Source organism: Monomorium pharaonis, chromosome 2, assembly GCF_013373865.1.
Source record: "Monomorium pharaonis isolate MP-MQ-018 chromosome 2, ASM1337386v2, whole genome shotgun sequence".
Taxonomy (NCBI): domain Eukaryota; kingdom Metazoa; phylum Arthropoda; class Insecta; order Hymenoptera; family Formicidae; genus Monomorium; species Monomorium pharaonis.
The window spans coordinates 24,908,196-24,928,367 of NC_050468.1; the positions used below are offsets into that span (position 1 = coordinate 24,908,196).

The 20,172-nt window shown below is 43.4% G+C and overlaps 1 protein-coding gene across 1 annotated transcript in view; it reads left to right on the top strand.

The window, feature by feature from the left end:
- The first annotated feature begins 1,589 nt into the window (after nucleotides 1-1,589).
- Nucleotides 1,590-20,172, top strand: part of LOC105835064 (zinc finger MIZ domain-containing protein 1) — a 39,535-nt gene continuing 20,952 nt past the window's right edge. The window contains exon 1 of the mRNA XM_012678022.3: nucleotides 1,590-2,148. The gene's annotated coding sequence lies outside the window, so the exon portion shown is untranslated. The remainder of the gene's footprint in view (nucleotides 2,149-20,172) is intronic.

The following is a 20,172-nucleotide window of genomic DNA, read 5'->3' on the forward strand; positions in this document are numbered from 1 at the left end:
CCTCCCCCACCACCCCGGCGGACGGATCGCTACATGACGATGTGCTCGTACCGTCTCCACTCTCTACCTCTGTCTTCGACAAGGAGTTCACCCACCCAACAGGGAGAGAAATCGGTGTATACGTGCGCCGGTGTATATGTGTATATACGAGAGACGCGATCGTGACGCGGCGAGCGACGCGGCGGAACAAGGACACACGCCGCTAGGCGCGCGCGACAGAGACGGAAGAGAGCGGCGACGCGGTAGGAGCGAGAAGATGACGCGGAGCGAAGGAGGGAGAGAGAGAGAGAGAGAGAGACAGCATGCCGAGAGCGTGGTCTGAGGGAGCGAGTGGGAACGACGCCGTCGGGGCCCCAGCAGCCTCTCACTAGACGGTATTACTTTCAACCGTTTAGCGCGGGACCAATGCTACTACCCGGCGCGGAGTAGTCAGTCAGCCGAGTAGTCGGAATCAGCCGTCTGCGAATACCAAGGAGGACGCTCTCTCTCTCTCTCTCTCCCTCTCCGTCTCTCTTTCGCTCTTTCTCAACTGGCTGTGTTTTCTTTTTATTTTCCTTTTCTTCATTTCTCTTCCCCGCGCTTTCGACGACCTCTCATGCGCCTCGTCGTCAGCGCGAGGAAAGACGAGGGTGGGAAAGGAGAGGGGGGGGGGTCGGCGAGACATCCCAACGGGATGATTCGGGGATGTGCGACCACCAAATTGACGCGGTCCGCCGTAGCCAGGGAAGAAAGGAAGGCACGCGCGGCGGCCGCGCCGACGCTACGCGCCGTGACAGACTGAGGCGCGCGACCGCCGCGGCCGATGGATATAAATAAAGTTTCCGCGGACGGGAATCTCTCGCACGCGCGCGAGAGAAAGAAAGAGGTGAAGCGCGCGCGGCCGGTGGTGGCGGTGGAGCGATCGAGGAGCAGGAGCAGCAGCAGCAGCAGCAAGCGGTAACAGCAGCGGGAGGAGAGAAGGCGAAGGCGATAGAAGGGAGAGAGGGGGAGAGACCCGAAGAGCGCGCCGGCGACTGGCATGCGGCCGATCGCTGCTGTGCGTTTCTCGCTTTGAACATTTCTTCCGGTGAGCGCCGCCGCCGGTGATCCAACCGCGAGAGCGTTAACGCTCTCGGTAATGAGGGAACGGGAAACCTATGTCGCGCGAACTACGCGTCGGCGATAAAGCAGCGTCGTCGTCGTCGTCGTCGTCGCCGCGATAACGACGTCGCCGTCGTTGTCGTCGTCGTCGTCGTAGTAGCTGCGCCGCCACAAGGACTCGACGACGGCCGGTATATCGTAAAGCGGAGCGGAGAAGTCTTACCCCTTCTCTGTCTCTCTCTCTCTCTCAACGCGCACGAAAGGGAGAAGAGGGTAATAGGGTGGGTGGACGGACGGACGGACGAACAGGCAGGCAGGCAGGCAGGCAGGCAGGCAGGCAGGCGAGGCTTGGCGAGGCGAGGTGAGGCGAGCGGGCGGGTAGGCAGGCAGGCAGGCAGGCAGGCAGGCAAGCAGGCAGGCGGAAGAGAGAGAGGAAGGGAGGGAGGGTGGGAGGGGAGGGGGCAGCGGCGCATCGCATTCGAGTCGCACGCGCGTGGAACACTCCACCGACCGGTTATCGCCTTCAGTTGGCTCGTGGCTCGTGCGGAGCGTGGTCGTCGTGCTACCTGTGTGGCTCCTTCTTATTCTCTCCGTATCGGCCCGCACATACCGTGTGTCGTCGTCGCGTCGTCGTCGCCGCGTCGTCGTCCTCGTCGCGTCTCGTAATGTGCCTATGACGAGGTGATGAACGGCCGGCGTCGCAGTGTCGAGAGCGTCGCAGTGACAGTGCTCGTTCGTCCCGCCGTTGGACGATGACGATTAACGGAGCGAACAGCAGCAACGGCAGCAGCAGCAGTGGTCGCGCGAGGGAAAACAGTGTGCTCTGTGTGATCTAGTGTACTACTTCCACTGTAAATCTGTCCACCTGCGCGCACAACGTATATATATATATGCGCGTCGTGCGTACGCGTATATACACGCACGTGCTGCACATACGTACTTGCGCGGAGTCGCCGATCATCATATACTTGGATTACGCTTCGTCGCGCGCGCGGAGGAGAGATTTCCTTCCTTCCTTCGCGGTCGCCTCTGCAGCAAGGATAATGCGATACTGCAGTCGTCGCAGAGGTGAGTTTCTTCCCCTTTGCGTTTTGCTCCCTTAGAATGTTAGCGTGTCGTATGGAAAGCCTCGTCGTCGAAGGCTGGAGCGCCTACTCCGGGAGCTGACACTTTGAATTCGCGCGCGCCTTTCGACGCGAGAAGCTTCTCTCTCTCTCTCTCTCTTTCTCTCTCTCTCTCTCTCTCTCTCTCTCTCTCTCGTGTCAACCGTTCGGATGATAAGATTCACCTGATTCGTGTACTTGGGCAATCTCGCGCAATCTCGCGTCTCTGTCGATCCCGTTCGAGAGATTGCATCTCGCAGTGTTTATTCATAACAATAACGACTTTCGCGTTCTACAAAACTTTCCAAACTTGGGCCGAGTGAAATCGAGTTAGGCAGTGTTTTGTTTTGTTTTAATTTGGTACAACGCAAAGAGTTGATTTTCACGGGAAGGCGCGAGTCACTCGAGGAATCGTCCGCGTGTGCGGAACCAACAAACCGCCTGGCTCGTTTTCTCGTACACGAGAAACGTGGGAAAGTCGCCCGTTTCCATTCGGATTGCGAGTCGCCGTGCGATTCGTCGCCTCCGACATTTCCGCCGTCGTTTTTATTCGTCGACTGTCATTCGTGCGGAAAGTTAAAATTTTACGAGTGAAACCTCGTCTCCCTGTCGAATATTTCGAGAGAGCAGTTTTCCTCCCGAGTTCGGATCTCTGCTTGCATGCGCAAAGAGGGAACGAGAGAAGGAGAGCAGGAGAACGTATAGTACGTTACGTTAAACACCGCGCGCGTTCCTGCGAAACGTGTGCACTATTGCCAGCGGTACGGTGAAACGGTAGCCAATAGTAGCGGTGGTGCGGCAGTCGTTAATTATTTATCATCGGTGCTCACCGCGCGGCAAGTCCTTTCCTCGCGAAGGGCGAAATCCCGCGTCGATCGACCGGCTCTCGCGGATATATCGATCGCCGAGAAAACGCCCGCGATCTCTCTCTCTCTCTCTCTCTCTCTCTCTCTCTCTCTCTCTCTCTCTCTCTGTCGTGCCGTTGCTCGCTCGTTTATTACTTCTCGCTCGGTGTTGGATATTCCGACCGGCATGCACGGCGAGGCGCTTTCACAACGAACGATTGTTCTTAAAGACGTATCATCCCATCCCGCTCGCGCCGCTCGTGGCGGCTTGGATCGGAAAGGAGGGGGGGGGGGAGAAGGAGGAGGAAGGGGACTCCCTCGATTAGAGCGAGCAAAAACGCGCGGTGACGAGGGGAAGAGGGGAGGAGAAGGTATTTAGAGGCGATCATCCGTCCGCGGACGCGTGCGCGAGAGGCCGATGAGAAGCGGAAAGTCACGTCCGCCGTGTAATCTTTCCTGACTGACGGACTGCTCCTCCTCGTCGACGCGAGGTCTATGTGTGTTAACACCTTTCGTCCGGGGTTCTCGCGGGAGGTCGAGACGACGAAGGACCCGGACGCGCGGCGCGCGACGACACATTCCATCGCCTTCGGATTCGTTGCGTTTCAGATTCAGCACCTTGCGAATTCTCGCCTCCTCCTCCTTCTCCTCCTCTACCTTCTAAATGCCACCTGTAGTCTCTCTTTCTCTCTTTCTCTTTCGCTCTCTTTCGCGCGGCGTTTACCTGCTCCGATAGGAGTAGCACCGAGTGAGTTAAAAGTACTCGAGTGAATTAAAATGGAGCAACGTTAAGCGTGCGCGCGCGCCTTCGTCGCTTTACGCACAGGATTTAAAGACGAGCAACGCTGCTCGGTCGCTCGAAGGTCACGCGTGATGATAATAATAATAGCGAAGTCGACTGGGTGATACTCTCGGGGATACTATTTAAGTTTATATTATTCACGATTGCCACCCCGTCTGCCTACAGTTCCGTATTTCGTAGCCGTTGATAGCATTACTTGGTATACGGCACACTTCCTTTCAACTGGAAAATACTACCCAATCTGTTTAAATGTGGCACTGGCAACTTTTACGGGTCAACTGTTCCCGAATAGTGGATCTATAAATGTCTGCAGACATCATATTTCGAAAATAATCGCTCCATTAATATTAGCATTTATAGTCGACAATCCAGATTTCACGATAAATCTATAATACATAGTAAAAAATAAGATATTAATTGTAACAGTTTTACAATTTTTACATGTTAAGTTAAAATAACTCATTTGTCGTGTGTTACTTATTAATTACAAATTAGAAGTGTTAAGTAAATAGCACAATATTTTACATTTATTATTATTATTATAATTTTTAAATGTAATGTAAAAACAACATACAAATTTAATAAAAACTACATGAAAGAGTAGTTAAAATAACTCATAAATAATGTTGTTAGAATCTTTTTGTTCATATAATTAATATAATATATTAACACTTCATAAATACTTCAAAAGAACATTTGCTTTTTGTTACGTTAACGAATAATAATAATAATTATTTTTACATAAATTATTTGTAATAGAAATATTTAATTTTAATAAATTTGATTATTTTGTATGTCAAAGTTTACAATTATTTAAAGAGTAACTTTAACTGTTTTTAAAATGTTAAATTGACTTTGACACATGTGAATTGTTTGAAATAATTGTGTTAAAATTACGTAAAATAATATCTCATTTCTAAGAAATATATTCAAAATGTTAAATTATGAAATTGAAATAAATATAACACATAAAACGTTAAACAATAACAACACATGAGTTATGTTAATTTTACATTGAAATAGTAAGCAAAACGTGGTAACGCAAGAAGAAAATTCTAATATACGGACGCATCATTTTTTACTGTGTAAAGTGATAAGTTAAATACAAAATCTGTAACATATATTAGAAATAATGGTATATTAGATCTACGTATACATATCGATATAATTTCATTCGAATGCGATCATTTCCGACTGTAAACGCAGCTTCGATCGCGCACGATCGAGAGAACCTCGCCGCGGATGGCACTCGTGTAATTATGCGGCTTGCATTTGGCCGCAAATATCGGAACGTAAATTACGCGGAGCGATCGGAATTTATAGCCGTCGCCGATCTCTTTTCGAAAAACACAAAAGCCGCGATCGGCGTGCGTGCGTGCGCGCGCGCGCGTGCGCGTTTTTGCTTGCCAAGCCTCGCATCCTCGCGCGGCACGTACGCTTTTATCGATAAGCGTGTTACTCGAACGCCGCCTCGTAATCTCCGACGTGCGACCTTAATTATTCGCTCGCCGAGCAATGTTCGACTTATTCCCATTTCGCTGACACGGGCGCAAATTTTAATCGCTTTACGTCGCCCCGGTCGCGCGTGTGATCTAATTAATCTCTGGTTTCGGTCAATTTTGCTTACAAATTTGCTATTTATTCCGGGCGTAATATATTATTAAGGTGTGTACACATCGGAGCGATGTCGATGACTCCCATTGTTTAGAATTTTCATCTCGCATATTTCTGTCGCCGAGGGAACATTTAACAATTAACGTATCCACACTTTAAATCCCAATACGAAAATACACCCTGCTTTTAATAGTTGAACAATATCTCTTTGGTTACCAGGAAGAAGAATGCACTGTTAATTCGCTATCGAACGGATATATCTCGCCCGCGACGAGAATAACATTGTTATTTATAATCTTTCTAGCGTCTCTCTCTCTCTCTCTCTCTCTCTCTCTCTCTCTCTCTCTCTCTCTCTCTCTCTTTCTCGTCTTCTCTATCGCGCACGCACATTTTGTTCGCGAATTTATCAGATGATCGCGTGACTTGGACTCGGCCTTGCCGAGGGAAAAGGTTCCATATCTCTTTCGGCGACGATAATCGTCGTCGCGACATTGTCACCGAATGTCTGTTATCGGTCGTGAAACAATACGAGGAATTTGGGCAAAAACTCGACTCGTTGAAACGGGGATGGGCATTTTAAAAGGGAGCATCGATTTCACAAAATGTCTCATTACAGTATTAATAATTTATGACGCAAACGTGCCTACAAATTGGTTTCAATAAGCAGCAGTATTTGCTGAAAATAGTTGGACAATTATGCAGATTAACCCGTAAGCACGCGGGGATCAAACTGACAACCCGCACGCAAGCTATAAATTAAATATATTACGCAAGATATCTTTAAAAACATACATTTCTTTCAATTTTTCTTGTTTAAAAATTATTTTATACTCAAAACCTGTTCCAGTTCACGTAATTATCTGTAAATAAAAAGAAGCATTCGCGAGTCAAATGGGAATAGAGACAAAAAGCGAAACGACTATTTTCAAAGTTCGTCGCCTCTTCTATCAAATTACAGTTCGATATATTATAGTATTATACCAAGGGAAATCATATGAACAGATTGAACCTGTACATCAGAAACCGGATTTAAATTATTTTGCGGATGAACCTCAAGGGGGACTGAGAGGTAAACCGTGTAGTTTTAACGTGGAGTGGCGTAATTTATTGATACCCGTCTCATAAAGTATACCTATGCCGGTTTTAGTATCGCAAAGTGTATCGGGCGGGCATTCGTGCGCGCCCGAGAGACCGGACGATAATCTCGGCAATATTAAATACGCAGTATTCTCCGTAACTCCGGCCTATCTAATCGTCTCTGGTATGACTGACAGAGTCCTCGCTCTCTCGGGCGCGCGCGCGCCGACTCGCCGTGCTATCGGCGCGCGAATAAATTTCCACGATAATTTCCCAAAGTATTCGCGCGCGGCGATTTTCCAAGCGATCGTAAATCTCAGTATTTATGCTCGTTCGCAGCGGCGCTGTCAATATAGGCAGCGCGCGCAGATATACGCGTATATGCATAAATCTTTGCGTTATAACTTTTATATACACACGGATTAATTAACGCAACTAATCTTCTCGAAATATTGTTTTCGAGAAGCGCAGTTAAGAGAGGTGTTGATGAATTGCCTTTTAATGTATCTCGCGCGCGCACGAAAGAAGAAAAAAAAAAAGAGAAAGCCCGTAAGAATGATAAATTATTTTCCAAGTGCGGCGGTAACGCGAGACACGAGCGAGATAATTGAAAAGCCGCGTATATCGGCGCGCGCGCGCGCGCGCGCGATTGCGATCGCTCGCCTGCGAGGCAGCGCGATCTCACGTGGCGCTAAAGTTAACGTTTGTTAACGGGACTCGATGAAATAGAATCGATCTTCGACTTTGCTCGCCCTTCTCGAAACTTGTTGAAACTTACCGTACTGCTGCAGGAAAGGAAAATAAAAAAAGATGAGAAGGCGAATGTGCACTCGCGTGGCGAGCGATCGACGAATAACACGGTGTATAGCCACGGTCGGCAGTCGTTCGGCTTTGAAGAAAGCCAAAACTATGTCAGGATCCCTTGACATTTGTGTGTCGCCGCTTCAGCGCCGGCGACCTTGCCGGGGCTCCGGCTCTTTTTTTTCCCCTTCCCCCCCTCCCCGCTTTTATTATCCGCCCCACATTGGCGCGTAGGCGTTATGGCAACGCAATCGATTCGCAGTAAATTTTGATAACGGGGGGGGGGGAGGGAGACGTCGTAACGCGGGGAGCCCCCGTTATCGAAATTAGCAGCACAGCCCCCGATGAAAAAGAACGCGGCTGAAAGATCCGGCGCCGCGGCGCCGCTTTATGTAAACCTAATTTCCGATAATTAGAAACCAGTTAATGCAGAGGCGTAGCGTGGGAAGCGCAGGAAAAAGCGCAAGGTGTATATATATCTATTCTCCTATCGACAATCGCACGGTTTATCGACACGGTTTTTTTAATGACGTCGGTCATAAACGCAATATCTTCACGTGCACTCACTATTAAATCATCTTCCCGCGTGTAATACGTCTGTATAATGGGTAATTCCCTGTAATTGATGTTTTTTTTTCTTTTTTATTTATCTTTTCTTGAAATATACTACTGTTTTTATTTATCGAGTTAACATTTAGTTAATAATTATTGAAAGGCCAGAATTCTGATCTTCACAGAAAAAACAGTATCAAATATTAATATCAAATTAAAATTAATATATTCTGTTTATTAATCATTGTTTTATAAATAAAAAAAATTATATTCTTGCAGTATATGAAACAATGATAATCTTAAATTTCAGTAAAATATATTGTTATTTCAATATAATAATTTAAATTATAATTTGTAGAGCACAATATATGATTGTTGTTTTGATAATAATGCTAAAAAACTTTGGTGCTTAAAGATATTGTTATTTCTACTGTGAATAATGAAAATACGTTTTTCTTGATAAAATTATACAAAATTTTTTTCGTGCAAGCAAATTATGTTTGTTTAACGCCGCGTAATCTAATTTTTTTAATATTTAAAACATTTCGAAAATATTTCTAAAACAAAAATTTTATTTTTTCTGCATTACACGTCTCGCTGTAAAGGAAAAAAAAGATCTGAAATCAAGCTCAACATGCTCAATAAAATTTGTATTCGAACATTTTTTAGTAATTAAAACGCATAGCTCCCTTCAGATACTTTTTTTCTACACTTCAGGGTTAATTCCCTTTCGAAATCTCTGCTAATGAAATTCACGGGGATCTGGTATTTTAAATTCGATACGGTGTATGACACACATGTGCCGCCCAGGATAATTCATGGCTGGTGCGCACAATCCCGCTTTTTGCAGCGGCTACCGGCCGGCCGCTTCTGCGATCGTCGGAGCTTTCACCTAAGGCCACGGAGACGGATCTACGAGCGCGAGGGATATTTACCGAATGCCTCGTGTGCGCCACGAGTGCATACACGTGCAAGAGAGAAAGAGAGAGAGAGAGAGAGAGAGAAATAAGCGGCGCGGCGGGCGCGGTCCACGCGCATTTATTGCGCGCCGCGCCGGAGCGACTTGGTGTTTTAAAAGCCTTCTAATCTCGATACGCAGGCACCGCACCGCGGTGCTGTGGCACACGCACACCAGTCATCAGAAATAGATTTGTTTAAAATAAGCGTACACACTCGACGCGCGGCGCGTATACGCAGGGACGTAGTATCGGCGCGAGTCCGTGGAACGCGCGTTTCGAACGCGCTCGCGACACTCTATCGCGACGCGGGATCGCCTCGCCGCGCCGACATTTCTCGCGTAGCGCCGCGTGAGATCGGCGCATTCCTACTTTACGTAATTTATTGTCAGCGCGACGACGGGCTTCGTTCGGCTCGTTCGGTCCGGAGAAACGCGCTGACAATCGCGCGCGGGCGCGCGCGGGCGGGAGGGTAAATAATAAGAGAAATTCGCTCGGGAAGTTATGTTGAAGCTGGTTTAGAAATCCGATCTCGCACGAGACTCTCTTTGATAAGCTCGTGACTAAGTAAGTGTACCATATTCTCCGTTCTATTAAAGCCTGAGCTCGATTGCCACGGTTGAAACAATTCCAGTAATGTCGCGCAGTTGCATTCCTCTCTCGCGAGTGATGTATTCGTTCACCGCGCGGGTTACGCTCTATCAATAGATTCTCGCCGATTATCTTATGGCACGGTGCACACGCGCGCGCGCGCGCGCGCGCGTGCCCGTACGATTTACGTTTGTACAGGCAAATGATTTTAAATCGATCTCGTTGCGGTACGATATCACGAGTTGTCACTGTAGGATCGTGTACAAACAGACCCCGAGCGAGACTGCATCGCAGGAATGCGCGCGCGTTGCCTCTGCCCTTCTCGTTTTCGTCGCGGTGAACGTGTCTATTGGCGCAAGCTCGTGTTGATCTGACGTAATTTCTAGGATATACCTAACGCCGTAGTTCCATGTGGTGTGTGCTTCCAGAGGCTGCGAGCGAAAACGAACGAGACCGCGTGTTTCCGCGTACGGGAAGGTGGCAGTGGAGGAGCGCTAGATATTAACGGATAATACAGAATACTTGTGGCAATAACGATATATGTAGTTGTATCTAATGAGAGAGAGAACGCGATAAAGGAACGAGAAATTGAGTCGTGCTTATATGAAATTAAAGCAAGTTTTTTTAGAACTCTTCAAGAACAAGGTGTTTTTTTTTAAGCACTTTTTTATGGTTTCGTACGAATAAATCTTTGTCTTCACGAGTAATTTTAAAATCTCTAATGAAACAGATAGTTATTATGCCTTCGTAAAAATAGAGCCACATTGCAAAAGAATTAATAAAAAAAAAAATCTTACAACTTCAACAAAAATTATATGTGTGTAAAAATTAACTGAGATAGCTAAATGATTAGCAAATACTGTGATATGTATACGTATTGCATTTAATCAATTTAACTGACGTAGAAGCAGAATTTACAAATTCTACACGTTACAGCCAAAATTCTATCAGATACGAAAATTAGCGATACATTTTGGTTGTGACAACATCAAGAAATCTGTCTGTATCAGCAAAACATTTGTTGTGGTGATATATATCGTAAATTTGAAAATTTTTAGTTTATGTTAAATTTTGTATACAAATCGTCCGCTGAGAATTTTGTTAAAGAAGAATTAAACTGGGAACCCGTGAAGAACCTTTTTCCACGTCGTATCTCGCGATACGATCGACGATACGTTTTTACTTCGACGTCGCTAATCTCTAATTATATCCGCGTGTTTTGTAAGATTATCGGACAACATCTGAATTGTATGAGGCGAAGCGCCAGAGTTAATGGTCCGCGGTACTCATAAAAGCATGCTAAACAAGGGGGAGGGGCGGAGCTATTTACTAAATTGGCAAATATCATTGAGTCAGGAATATCGTCACCTTTTGATTGCGCACTTCTCGCTTGCTCGCGGGGCGAGTGTACTTATTTGTCAAGGACGAGACGGCGGAGACGCCTCGGAAACTGACGAGGAATTATGTCAAAGCGGCCGGCACATGCATTTACCTTGGCGCGTTGGCACGTAAAAAATCGCCAACATATTTTTTTTTACTCGCCACGTATCGCCGATCACGACGTGATTTACCGATTGTCAATCGATCTGATATCAGCCTTTTCTCTGAATGTTATGATAACAGAGAATCAAGTTTGTCTTTGAGGAGATTCTTCAGCTTAAAAAAAGAAAGTCACGTTTTTATTCATATATTTTTTTTTAACACAGAAAGCATTGCCATCTTCAAAATAATAAATAACGAACTTAACGGTAAGAATAACTTTTTATTCAGAAAGATTTTTTACAATATTATTAAATAAATATTAACATAGGAGAAATTAAAAAAGGATGTTTATAATAATGATTTAAATGTAATAACAAGCATTATTGCCATATTTTCACTTATACGACGTCAGAAAAGTATTTAAAGAAAAACTATGATTAAAACATATTTTTAATTTAAAAACATTTATATATTAATCATAAACTTAATCTCAATTTGACTCAAGTTTTTATATTAAGGTACCTGTACCCAATATGCTTCCCTAGGCTTTGGAGATTTTTGTAATTTTTTGATGAATACGAAATTGAAAAATAAGGGTCAAATTTAAAATAGGAAACATTTCTGAAACTAAAAAATTATATGAACTATTTTTAATTATTTATATAAGTATAGTGAAGATTTAAAAAAAAGATAGCACTTAGGCCATGTTGATTACATATAGGTATACCTAATGTGGCCGAGCTATGTATTTTTTTCTTTTTCGTAAATATTTGTGAAAAAATGCGTAATAACAAAATCAACATGTTTAATTAAGCATTTATTAACATACTTATGGAAAAAACATACATACAGCTATTCATTAAATAATAAAACTGTGTTTATTTATTACAATGGGCGTTATCTCGACTTTTTTTATGTGTCAAAAAGCTTCAACTAACTAGAGAAAGACAAGAAATACTAATCAAAAAAATAAACATTAAATAAAGAAACAGAATCTTAATTTTCTTGTATATTAATAAGATATATTGTGTTTTTAGTAGTGTCTTTGGCCATAATGGTTTTACAATACAAAGAGCTTTTTTCTTTAATTATAAACAAAATGTTTTAATAAAAACCTAAAATAAATACAGTGTTGAAAAGCATAAATAAAGAGCTATAATAATATGAATTGTGGATATTTATAATTGTTACATGATAGTTATACAAAGCAAAAACTTACCTCTGAAATTTTAGATTTCAGAACACAATTTGAATAAAGTGTGATTACAAGCCGTAGAAAGGAGATATTGAGCATTTAATTAGCACAAATACATCATATCGACTTCTTGAGCGATATATTGGCGTTATCTGTGAAATTCATTGTGTAACTATTTGAAAAATAGGGGTGAGCCAAATTGGGTACATGGCCATATTGGGTACAGGTATCTTATATGAAAAGACTAGAGAATCTTCCTCGTACAACTTCTGTGCAAAAAATTTCTGTCCTCGATTTTTAACGTGGTTTTCGATCAGCTTAAAGTCAATTTCTTCTCACATTAAAATCAGCGTTTATAAAATCACATAAAAAATCACATAAAAAAAAAGTAACCGATAGTAACTAATAAAGAGTATTGATTAATTAAAAAAAAATTACACAGCTCATAAAAGCTTGCCGGAATGGATTTGTAAACACAAGAAAAAAATCATAATGACCTTTTGTGTGTTGAATAACAACGTGATTCACGAGAGAAAGAGAGAGAACGTCATAGTTCATAAGAGACATTTTTTTTATATACGCTGTCAATTAACATAGTCCTTCGAAACTCACATGATAAATTTCGCTTTGGCGAAATATCGCCACAATACGTGAAACGTATGAGGAAATATTTCAAACAAGATTTCTACGGCATAAAAAGGATTCTGTAATCATACTCTTCGAGTTTCGATCCTTCGTGTGTTTTTGCCGCATCGCGGTATATCACCGCGCGCATATCGCAGGCTCTCAGGTTTTACCTACACTATGGTATATTCGAGGCGTATAAGAAAATCCCGGCGGGGATTGTCACTCGTTCCCGAAGACACTTGCGCAAACTGTGGACATACGCGAGCGTCGAAATTCGCTGGTTCGGCTTGTGAAACGGCTTATTTGTCGACTATCGAGAGAGGAAGGCGCCCGACAGCAAGCAGCCTTCGAGCGTTTTATTCTCGCACGCGCGCGCGCGCGCGCGCGCACGCTCAAGGTGAGGTGTAATTAAACTTTCATAATTGTCCGTTGCATAATGAGGACGAGAGAGACTCCGGGAGACTCGCGCGTCCACCGCTTTGCACTTTGAATCCGAATCGACAGCTGCCGATTGCCGCCGCGGCAACTCGCTGCGCAAATGCCGGGTTTTTTTTTTTTTGTTCTCGCGTGTATGCTTTTCAGATCAGGAAACAGAAAAACGAGAGATGTAATAAATAGGGAATGAAATATCACATTACCGTCAATAACGAGACGCCGATTGCAAGAACCGAACGGATGTGGTCGAAACGGTTCGGTCGTTTCTTTACAATCTTTACATCATTGGCTATCTTTTCTCCTATGAGGGATAAAATACCGTATATAAATTATATATGCGTATTTCTCATGTGCATTCGTAATTATTAACAAATGAAACATTTCGCTTATTGGTTTATTTAGTTCGTGTGATTTATATGTGAAAGAGATTTATTATACGAGCAAAGCATTAAACATCATGATTTAATATGTTCTATTAAGCCAAGCTTTAATACATTAATTTACGCGTTAAAATACGTCTCTATACAAACCGATGATCCCTAACTCAATAATTATCCAAGGAGAAATTGTGAATCAAAAACGAATTTGGATATATACTATTGATCGCGCTCGCCGCGGTGGATATACGACCATAAATAACAATTGTACTATTTGTTCGCGCGCATTCGTTCGATGTTTCAGAGTTCGTATTCGATTACCGGCGAAATTGGCCGCCGGTCGATCGTTTATATCAATCGTTATGAAATTAAATTGCTTGCAATTGATACCGCGCGTTTTATCGGCCAACAGGTAGCAAATGTTTATCCGCGCGCCGCTCGTTGTCCTAAAATAAAATCTACACAATCCACATGCAAACATATAACCGGAGAGGAGAAGGGTGGAGGGGCAGGAGGGGGGTAGGGGGATTAATTAATCAGACGTGCATCGTGTGGTGCCGTTTATCTGTCGGCAGTCATTCGCGTCGCGTATGTTAAAACGCACGTCCTGCTGCCTAACTCTCGTACATACGTTCATGTTACAGCTACCCGCTGAAAGCGTCCGAAGCTATACGTGTGACGCACGCCGCGCTGAAAAAGCACGAGACACACGAAGTTTCGCGCGCGCGATAAGAGTTCGGACTGGAAGGTCGTCGGCGATTCGACGTTTTTAACAAGCGCGGAATAAATTATCATATAATTTTGCATACAATGCCTCGTAGGCGAACTTTTACCTTGTGAATTCTCAGATTTAAACTTTCATCCGTCGAGTTACTTATCTCGTGACGCGAGCCGAGAGCCGCGTTCGTGAAAAATGTCGTTGATACGCGAAAAGTGTGAATCGATCGATCTAGAATCTGTAATAAAGTTTGGAGAGCGGTGAAGGAGGAGCTTTCCTTGATTAATGTTTGTCAATATTTCGTCGACTCTCTTTAATTTTTCTAGGTGAAAATTGAAAAAGTACGTTATTAGTGTTACATAATCATTTATTTTGATCAATTTCTTAATTTCACTCGACTTCTTTCTATTTCGGGTAATAACGCTTTTATCGAGCGGTCACGTTAATTAATTTCTTCGAAAGTGTCATACTTTTTTTTATCATCATTATGAAATTGTAATTATTTCAAATGGCCGCGTTATCTTAGAGTATATGTTATCGCTGATAATAACCTAGTTTTATGTCAGTCTGAAAGAAGAACGTACATACATGTTCACATCGATACAGCCGTGGCCATTCATTCCGTCTCTAACATCCTTCATATAAAAAAAAATTGTAACATTTCATTAAGAATTACAAAAATACAAGCGAGGCAAAAGAAGAGGCACCTTCTGCGCTACCAAAAGCACAATTACCTTCGGAATCTGCACCGCACACGTGTACAACTTATCCGAGAGAATTTTTTCTTTCTTTTCATAAAATGGTAATTTACCAAACGTGACGTGAGATTTCTACATAAAAAATGAAAACATTTGCCGAGGTCGCTGCTTTGCGGCAGAAGACTCGGAGAAAGAGGACCGGGAGAGGGTGGTGGTGAGGGAGGAGGGGATAAAAAAAAACGCGACAATCGAGAACGGGACGCGTCGATTAGCTCGAGGCGATCGTGCGTGGCAAGGACGCGTTTCACGTTACCGCGCGAAGGCTGTAAACCATCGGCTGTCATTTGCGCCTTGTGCATTAACCGCTCATTTCTGTGGCGCGCACGCGCGCGCGTGCGTGCGTGGGTGCGTGAGCGAGCGGCGTACGCGGCCACCGTCGGTGCCCGCGCGGTAATCGGCCGATTACAGCTCGCTTGCGCGACCCAACTTTCTACACGATACACGGATGATATTCTCGATGGAAATCCACTACCCGTGCGGAGTAGAGAATTTCACTGGAGCGCGCGCGAGAGGTCGGGCTTTACGAGCGGACTTCACAGAGTAAAATTTCAACGGGGAAGATTGCTCCGCGCGATCTCCGGAAACTGCACGTATACAACGTCCACGTCCCCCCCCCCCTCCCCCGTGGCCGCTTCTACGACGCGCACACGCGTCGAATTATAGTCAATTAGCTGCGTTCGGCACAGCCAATTAGATAAGAGAAACACGGTGGATCGGTAACATTTTCCTTTCACTGCGAGAAAATAAACGTTACCGTGTCACCGAGATGCACTTTCCAAGAGCGCAGTTAATAAAGTTTAGCGCTTTCTTCTGCGTCTCGTTGTCTTTGCCGCTGTGGGTAAACAGCAGTGCTATTTCGCGGAGAGCACCGATTTCTTTAGCTGTGCTTATTACAACGTGCAGTATAAAACTGGAATAAGTAAAATTATATAGCAACGTCCTATTCCCCCCCGTGCAAAATTGCAAGACTGATTTCTCCGGCGAAAAATTCGATTGATAATTTTGAATTTTTAAGTAATCCTCTCCGAATCTGTTTCGCTACGCCACTGTCGGAGCTCGATGCGCAATTGCCAGTCACTTTGTATGGGATCCTCGGATCGATCATGTCTTTGTTTCGTATTTAACTGAACGTACGTTCATTCAAGTAGTACAAGTTACACTGTGCTCGAGTTAACTTTGCGGTAAGTTTGAAACATCAAAAACTTTTATTTCTCGTTTGCTACAATGCTGCATTGCTGAAATGAATAAGAGTATATTTCTCATTCTTTGTCTTCGAAGAATGAGTTTTTAAAAATGAAAAAATCTGTATAAAGATTCTTCAATTTATGAAGTTTAACTTACGCAAAATTTATATTATTTTTCGTGAAATTACTACGTAAATATTCACAATTATATCCGATTCGAATTCATCTTTTTGATGATGGGATTCGTCGATATCGACAATATTATCGGGTTTAAACACGTCACAGTTGTATACAATAATAATTAATTCACTTACGCATTCAAATAAATTAAAAAAGTGTAGTTCAAGAATTTTTTTTTCTTTTTTTTTTTTAACAAACATGTTAATAAAGTCGTCCTTGCGAGGTTATTTCCTCGGCCGGCGTTATCCGCGCGGTTAGCTTAACCCTGACATAGATAAAATTGTCGCACTCCGCTACGAAGAACTGTATCAAAAGTTTTCTTGGGCGATTTATGCCACGTCCTTTTTACCGTATCGTCAGCGGTTAAACGATGTTATTTCGGTACCACCGCGTTGACTTATAGGCACTAAGCGCACATTCTCTCTCTCTACTTCCTTGTTTTCCAGACCTCTATATATACACGCGATGAAACTATAAATGGACGACGAAGAAAGTATGCGTCTCTCTCTCCAGTTGTACTCGGCTTAGTCACCGATCTCGCTCGCTTGATCTCTCTGCTAACAAGATCACGTTGAGATCACGGCGTCATCTCGCCGATTTCTATATGCGGACGATTTTTCGACGATTATATCCCGACGACCTTCGTCAGATCTGTTTATATCTCGCGTTAACTTTTTGCCGTCTGTTATATAAATTCCGATAAATTCAAAAAGAGTCATATTTTTCATTAAAGTATTTTTTCGCAAAATGCATAAATTGCCTTGACCAAGTTTATATTAATCTTTAAAAATATTTTGTCATACAGCGCAGTTTTAAGAGTTATCCCATTATTTTTCTTAGCTCGCACAACGAAAAGAGATTCGCGAGGGGTTTCCTTCTTTAAAAATTTGTGTGCGCATGATAACGCGAAATTAAAATATAAACGTAAACAAAGATTTATGTTACAAATTGAATAAATAAAAAAAAAGAGAGAGAGAGATTTAAATCGAAAGAATCTTTTTCGCCAAATTTGTCTTTGGAAAAGCATCTCGTAAAATCTCTCGTAAGATTTAGGAGAGACCAAAAGTAGCTCGGCACACGGTTTTCGCAACGGTCTACGGGTGTTCAGGCCGAGTATACGTGGGAGAGAAACGCGCGACAGATCGCCGACTCCGGGGGCCATCGGCTTTATCTCCGTCGTCCGCAGGATACGACGACGGTACAGCGCGGCGCGCTGCGGATCGGGTGATATTTATGTAACGGTCAAAGGGGTTAAGCGTTCTGGGAAAGTTTCCAGAGCGGTGATTGGCCGGCGGCTTCCGTGATTTCATCATCCGCCAATCAACGCCCCCCGAAACAACTTTCTCCGAATCCTGACAGGGCAGATCTTTTCCGCGCGTGCTGCATTATTTGCATAAATGCGCACGCGTGTGCTCGAGTCACACCCAGCGATTGGCGATCGCGCTCGCTTTTGCATTTGTGTCTCTGAACACAATCGGGGAGGAGCTTTCAACGGTTTTTCGTGTAATTAAATCCGTGCCGATCGTGTCGAAGATCGAATAATCGATCCTTCCCTTGAAGGATGCACTCGATCTTTAATTGTCACCCGCGGGATGTTTATCTCGGCGGCACGGTCGCCACGCAGCCACTTATTTCTCAACAAGACTGAAACCTATTTTTCTCCAGCGAAAGCCCGACAGATTGTTATTATCGTTGTAACTTTCTAATTTTCCACATCTTCCATTTCTTCAATTAAATCGCGGGCTTTACGTGCTGCGTTTTAAAAACTTAGATTCTGATAATCTACGGATGCTCTCGGAGCTTGATCAGCTAAAAGCTAATAATAAAAGTTAAAATTCTCGGTTATTTCGTTATCCCCGCAAATTGGAAAATTCCATCATGATCCATCTGAAAAATCCACATGTCAGTATGAGTTGTCGCGTCGAGTCTCTCGTTTACGAACATTTACAATATCGCGGATTAATTGTCGGGGACACGCGCATTAATTATCAGAGAGAAGTCACCTTTTTTTTTTTTCTTTCTCGCGCATAATGCCACGCGCGTACAATTCCATGCCGCGACGGCAGTTTCAACCTTGAGGTGCATGTACGTGGCGGATTTCGACATTATGTTCATACATATTCGTGCATATGCAGGCGAACACGGAGGCTCCGGGCGCGGATGTTACGCCAAGGTTGAATCACCGATAAACTTTTTTGTCCTGCTCGACACTTTAAATAAAAGCGAAAAATAGCATCATATCGCATCCGCATCGAAAGGCGTTTCCTTTTCTTTTTTTTTTTCGAGTGTTTTATCACGGCGAGATTTTAAGGCGCGATTAGAGCTGGCGCCTTATACCCGAAGTGAGTTATGATTTCGCGCTCTTGTATTTTGACTCGGGGTCAGCTGACGAATGATTTTTCGAGAATCAACGGCCTTCCGCGATCTCGCGAGGACACGTTCTTTCGTAAGAAAGATGCCGGAAGTTTTTTTTTCGTGCTAACTTTCGATGTAATCGTCGCGAGATTTCGTTAATGAAGCGAAACGCTCGTTCCTTGGTTCTCCGCGCAATCAGATGCAGATAAAGCACGCGACTGTACTCCCGACATCACGTCCTAACGTTCTGGCGACATGTCGTATAAATACGCGGTGACCGTGTGTTGTAAGTAGTAACGTGATATTTTTCGTTGATACGAGATAAGGCTTTCCTTTCGTAACCTTATAACACCTCGGCGTTTCGCAATTGACGGTTTGCATTCTGCGATTTGATCGTTCGTAAAGAGGAAAAATCGATCCATTTAATTTTCGTTGAAAAACACCTTGCGCCGAGAGAGCAGAGATAAACATCGCGCAACGTGCGCAACAATGCGCTCTGTGTTCTACCGCGTCATCATGTCAGTCCGCTAGTCATAATTATTCGATACTGATAGTATTGTTGCAGAATCGGACTGTGATCCTTACATAAGGTTGACATTGACGCCGCGTCGTTGTATAATCTGTTTGTTCCCCCATTCGCCTCATTACGAATAACCAGCACCAGTTTTGTTAGGAATGAAGATATTTCAAAGCGCTGTAATATTTTTTCCCGTCGACGATTTTATCATCGTATCCTTGTACTGGATTTTGGATTGGCAGAACGCGAGTAGAGAATCCGTAATTATAAACGGAGTTGCAAATTCAGTTTAAAATCGTCTGGTTACTAATATTTTAAATAATAGATAATTACATATATGTTATTATTATTATCTGACTAGAAAATTGACTGTTATGTAATATCTATACCTGTCTGGTTATATACAAAAGTTCTTACTTTATCTTTTTATAAAATAGAAAGGAAGGAAGTCACTGTGCGTTTAAACTCTGCGGTTGTGTTTGGTAAGTTTTTGGCTTCTCCTATCTGTTACGAGCAGATGTTATTTCCGCTTTTACACGGGTATGGTCTTATGGGTAGCACGTGTTACCGTGAAGAATTTCGATCGTGTCAAAGCAGGAAAGATACGGGGAAAGGTATTTCTTCTGCAGTAATGAAAGTAATGAAACTCGAGTTTCTTCCTACAACTTCCTCTCAGTCTTTCCATAAGTGTGCACGATAGTTTATTAAATTAATAATATTATAAGATCAAATTTTTAAGCAATAAATGCAAAACTTCTTCAAGCAGCTTACGATATTATCGCTGATTCTGATTAATATTTATAATTAAATGTTCTTAAAAACATAAAACACTAAATAAGAAAAAGTTCTAGGATTACGAATTATAAACACGTACCACGTTAAAAGTATGCAAGATTTTTTTCTATCTTTTGACGCATATTACT